We start from the raw sequence: 6,019 nt of genomic DNA on the forward strand, positions 1-6,019 counted from the left end.
ACACACATGTGGATTTCCCCTGTGTCAGATTTATTCCACAAATTTTTGTTGCAATTCTGTAATATTCATAATCATTCGATGTGTTGGACTCAATGTATTGCTTTCAAACATTTTATTTTATTTTTTTGGAAGCACATCTTAGTATGGTCTGCTATCATATTGTGATCATAATCAGTAGTATGACTAATACTGATTCTTTAAAGGACATTATATGTCAGCTTTCAGATTCCCTCCCAGAGACTAGAATTCTCTCTCAAGTTTCTAACAATGCATTCTTCTGAATAAGGAACCATTTAAGCACTCGCCTGCCTTATTCTCTCAGAGAACTCACAAGAGTATCAGGAGCTCTTCTCCATTACTTCTCTTCATCGGTTAAATTTCTAAAAGAGATGTGTGTCTTGAAAAAAACAAAACCCTCCAGTTCTCTCAGGTTATCCTTCCTAAGACTCAAGCCCCACACGTGAGAAGGATATTCACTGCTGTTATTTCCCAAAACACCACACCATCAGACCTCTGAGCTCTCCTGCCTTGTCCCAATCTTTGCCTTCCATGTCACTCTGACAAAGCTTAAGATGTTACCACGACTTCAGGTTTCTATATCTTGTGGGTAGCTTTGCAATTCTTTAGGTTTGGATTCTTTTTTTTTTCAGCCTTCTTATTTAAATGCATCTGTTATAGTAATTAAATGATCATTTCTCCTCAAATCTCAGTGACTTCAAATTGATGAATTTGATTAGATTACTATAATTATTGTTATATTAAGATTTGTATCAGGTTAATTGTGAATAATTTCCATTTGTTATCGTTTTGTTATTATTTTCTACTCCCTTGATTAATTTGCAAGTTAGATTTTTATGGTCTTTTCTGAAAACTCTTCATTTGCATACATTCATTATCCAAAACAGTGACTCTTGCCATGTCAATTCCATACACTGACCATACACTGACTGTGCCCTTTGACACATTTCCATTCTTATACTTTGTTACCTCCTACTCCTGCTGGGCATCTTATTTCTCTTATACTATGTTGCAGTTAATGGATTGGAATAAACTTGTCTTATGGGCTCAAAACTTGAAGTATGCTTTGTGCCTGTTCAGTTATGTGTGTGTTTAACCTAAAAACAGTTTCTCTAGTGATGTTGAAATAGTATTTCCATCCTGTACATTTTCTATCACATTAAAACATAGAAAACAATGTAATAAATTATGTAACAAAAAAAATCTTCCTACTTAACTGTCAATGACACATTACTATCACCGGTTAAGTTTTCCTAATCGGGAAATCTAAAATACCAAAATGTTTCCTCAATCCTGAACATTTTTTAGCATTAATGTAACATTATTTCTGTACTTTCCTATATAACAATTGCTTAGTGTCTGAGGGTTTCTATTGCTGTGAAGAGACCATGACCATCACAGCAACTCTTACACAGGAAGACATTTAAATTGGGGCTGGCATACAGCTCAGAGATTTAGTCTTTTATTGTCAGGGTAGGGAGCATGGCAGCAGGCAGGCAGACACGGTGTTGCTGTGGTAGCCAAGAGTTGTATATCTGGATTTGATCTACAAGCAACAGGAAGAAAGAGCAATACTGAGCCTGGCTTTAGCTTCAGAAGACTCAAAGCCTACTGCTAATGCACACTTTCCCCAACAAGGGCACACCTCCTAGTGTTGTCAACCACTGTGGACCTACAGGGACCATTTTCATTCAGACCACACAGCACTTATTTATGTCAATTTTATGTCCTCCCTGTCCAAATCATCACCAACTTATACGAGAAGCTGGTTCTTTCTGTACGACATGTTTTGCAAGCCCCTAGTTTGAGTTTTGGAAGAGATTCACTGATATGATTATTACCTAATCAGCGAGTTTCCAGGAAACACAGGAAAATGTTACGCAGCTTAGGAGAAGATGACACCTCCAGAGGCATGGCCAATTTGGACAGAAAAAGGAGAGAAAAGAGAAAAAGCATCAAAGGAAAAGTGAACTCTCAACCCAAACTGCACAAACATAATACTGTCAGGAAGCAGTGTGTGTGAGCCCAGGAGGGGGTGGGACGATGAGGCTCACCTGTGAGCCCCAGGGGATTATTCTTAGAGCCACGAACCTCCTGATGGATGTCTAGCTGAATTTCAAAAACCGCTTGGGACAAGTGGCACCTTTTTAATGACCTTTGATTTCCTACATGTTTGAATGACAGTATCTGTAACTGGTTTCCAATAATGTCTGTACCACAATTATATTTAGGGAGAGGAGTGTTGGTGTCATAAGTTTCCCAGGTTCACAGACGGATAGGTGCTTCCCACAGGGAGGATCATGACTAGACTCAGGAGACACGGGTGATGTACTTTGGTTTTGAGCTAATGAGATGCATAGTCTGGAGTTAGTGTTAGGTTGGGTGTGAATTTGGGATGGGCTGAGTAAATAAACACTAGTGAATTATTTCGGTTGGTTACAGTTCGGATGGAAAGCATCCCTCCAGATATATGAATAATTTATATTCAAAACTTGGGTCCCAGACAGTGGAATTCATGAGAGCTGATGGCACTGCATGGATGCTAACTTCGTCAAGAGTTTCAGCCATTAAGGCTGCAGCAGCTGAATCTGCCCACAGGCTGTGATGGTTGGTAACAGGCCAGTGGAAACTCACCCTGCTCCTGGCTTGGTCCTAGATTGGGCCTTGAGAATCCCAACTCCCGTAACTCAGGGTTACTGGCCAAGCACTACTTCTGGCCAAGCTGTGCTTTACCACTAACTCACTACACATGTTCGGAAGACCCTAGAAAAGCCAGCCGCTGTCGCTCTGCGCCTGTGCAGAGGTGGCCACCATTCCGTGATTCTCAGCAATTTGTTGTGTGGTGTGACTTCGTGATACTCTTTGGCTCCCGGTTACCAAGATTCTGTTGTAATTGAAAGTCCTTTCAGGGGGTACCTGTCAGCCACCCCCCCCCCAACACACACACTTCTCACATCTTTCTCCTCCCTAGCAACTGTGATGTGAACAGCCTCAACCATATGTTCCACGCCAAGTGATCCTCTCTCCACTTCACTTCTAAGCAGTGGAATCAGACAAATGTGTGTTGAAAGCTTCTGAAATCATGATCCAAGTGTAGAGTGTAGTTTTTACTACCCCGGTTTAAGCTCCAGGTAGATGGTGCTACCAGCCCCACCTAAGTTCGCACACATACACAAATTAGCTTATTTTTTGATATACTTTAGCCCAATGGCCGGGTTCTTCTAAGCCTTCCTTGACTATCTCATACCCTTCTTTTCACTTCGAACTCAGCATCCTAAATCTGCCTTCAGCTTAATTACGTTTCTAATATCCCAGCTGGTACCCCAGGCCAGGTCAGGGAAGTGGTCGATGGCTACTCTGCCCAAGATCTCACGTGGCTGACGGCTTCTTCTCCCTTCCTCACACCACAAACATGGTGAATATTTTCCTCCTCCCCGTGTCTGCTAGCCTGCCTGTGGGAAAACTGGAAGTCCCGCCTATTCTGCCCAGCTCATTGGCCACGAGCATCTTTATTGATCGATCAAGAACCTATTGGGAAACAGAACCTTCAGTGTTCCCATGCAGATTCCCGATCACAACATCAGAACCGTACCCTACCCAACCTCTTCTTTAAAAAAAAAAAAAAAATTCTTAATTTTAGGTATTTTGTTTCAGTGATGGAACACTGAATGCCACCAGGTCTAAAGGGCAGACTCAAATTGAGTGATTTTCCCTTAGACACATCTGTGTGCCAGTGTGGTCCAAGGGAGACTTGGCGTACGTGGCTGAGGAAAGAGAGCTGAGATGGTCAAGTTGGTGTGGACTCTATATAGCTGGGCTATCGTCAAAGGTCTTTTATAAGAAGTGAATCTCAAATGTGTCATGCGCTGGCAGGTTGGGGTACAGTCTCCTTTATGCTAGTCTCAGAGGCAGAACGAACGGGGAGAGTTTCTCTTTCTACCTAGAAGCAGTCAGTCCTGCCAACACTGTGGGCCTAGCCCCCACGCAAGCTGATTTGGGATTTCTGATCTTCAGATGCAAAGATCAGATCTGTACCACTTAAAACTCCCGTGTTTCTAAAGGAGAGCAACAGGAAGCACACGCGTGCTTGAGTATGATCCTTTTCCTGGTTAGAGCACAAGTGTGTATATGTTGTATATGTGTATATGCATATGTGCATGCACATATGTATGATGTTTATGCATATGCTGTATGTTTAAAGTCACAGTGTGTATTTGTGTTATGATTTCTAGGTCAAGTTCAGAATTACAGTTATTTACTTTCATTATGTCTATGTTTGTATCTTCTTTTTTCTCCTATCCTGAAAATCGAGGTCCTTGTGACAAGACAATTTTTTCCTTACTTACTCTATCATCAACCAGCACTAGAATGATAATACCCTAATAATCGCTAAATATCTGATCATAAGAACCATTGATGTTTTCGATTCTATACCCCTAAGAGTATTAAATCAAGCTACTATGTCTTAAAGCCATCTGGAATATATATTCTCACTTATTATGCATCAAATGAAAGCAGAATTAGCTTTGTGTGTTTCACTTGCAGAGTTTTTAATGATCACTTTTCAATTGAACGTTACTTAATAACCATGTAAAATACTTTTTATGGTTCTAACATTAAGCCTATAAACCTAAAAAGTTTGGCTTCTATTCTTGTCTTTTCTAATCTTCCCATCATCCTCTGTGAGGGCAAATATTTTAAAAACCATTAGGAAATGTTATTGATTTACTTTAATAAATCACTCAGAGACTTCATTATATATTAATAATGTGAATACAAATCCAAGACCATGCAAACTTTGAAACATTTTCAAAGCACACACACACACACAAATGTAGGAAGCACCTCATTTATAATTCTCACCATTAACCCCATGATTGTCAGCTTACTGCACACTTAAAAACATCTCACTTTTAACGCGTACTCTCTGTTTCATAGCTATGTGTTTTTATCTGAACTTGCTGATTGAGCCATTTGGCAATTCTCAGATGTTTACATGGCTTGTGTTTTATAGACTCCCTGCCTTGGATGTTACTAAAGGCAATTCCCAGTGTATCCCCTTTCGAGTGTTATTTGAGTTAAGCTTTACTCAAAAGTGATTTTTTTTCCCTCTTACCATGAGATGTACCATATGTTCCTGCCCTCACCCCTTTTAAGAATGGGTTCCTAGGTCTGGTAACTCAATGAGGGCTTTCAGACGATGCTGTTTTGATTCGACCGAAGCTTGTTTTCCTTCTAAGTGAAATGCTTCCATAAAGCCAAGGCCCATCATCTGCTGTCTGTTTTTATAACAGAGATAGGATCAGTGCTTGATTAATATAAAGTTTTTTTTTTTTTCAAACTGACAGGTGGTTCCTTGGCATCTTCAAACAGCAGGTTATCTTTTCTTGTTTCTGTTCTCCTTTCTCTTTCTGAAAGTCCACCAGAATGCCTGCATCTGCATGCCCTGGATGGGGCTCCAGCCACCGGAATTAGTTTCATTGTTACTGCTCAGATTTTTTCTGTCTTTAAGACATGGCAATTTGGCTCCTAAATCATTTTGACACAATTATAGTAAATTTTGATAACTTCTTTCCTTTTGATGTAATATTTCATGCTCATCTTGTACATTTCTTGTCCTAAATTTGAATCAGTCATTTCTCCAAGGATCCCTGATTCTTTTTTAGAGCAAAACGCAATTATATCCGGGCCATAATGTGGGTACCAGGGGTGCACATTATTATTAGCTGTTAGGTTGATGGTAATTTCTAGATGTTCTCAAGAAATAAAGTTTAAAATGTGAAATCAATTCTTATTACTTGAAATTAGGATGGATGGTGAGGTTATTTTTTTAACTAAACTTTTTTATAACTTATTAGATTTTTTCTTCATTTACATTTCAAATGCTATCCCGAATGTCCCCTATGCCCTCCCCCCACCCTGCTCCCCTGCCCACCCACTCCCACTTCTTGACCCTGGCGTTCCCCTGTATGGGGCATATAAAGTTTGCAAGACCAAGGGG

This window comes from Mus pahari, chromosome 9, assembly GCF_900095145.1.
Source record: "Mus pahari chromosome 9, PAHARI_EIJ_v1.1, whole genome shotgun sequence".
Lineage (NCBI taxonomy): Eukaryota > Metazoa > Chordata > Mammalia > Rodentia > Muridae > Mus > Mus pahari.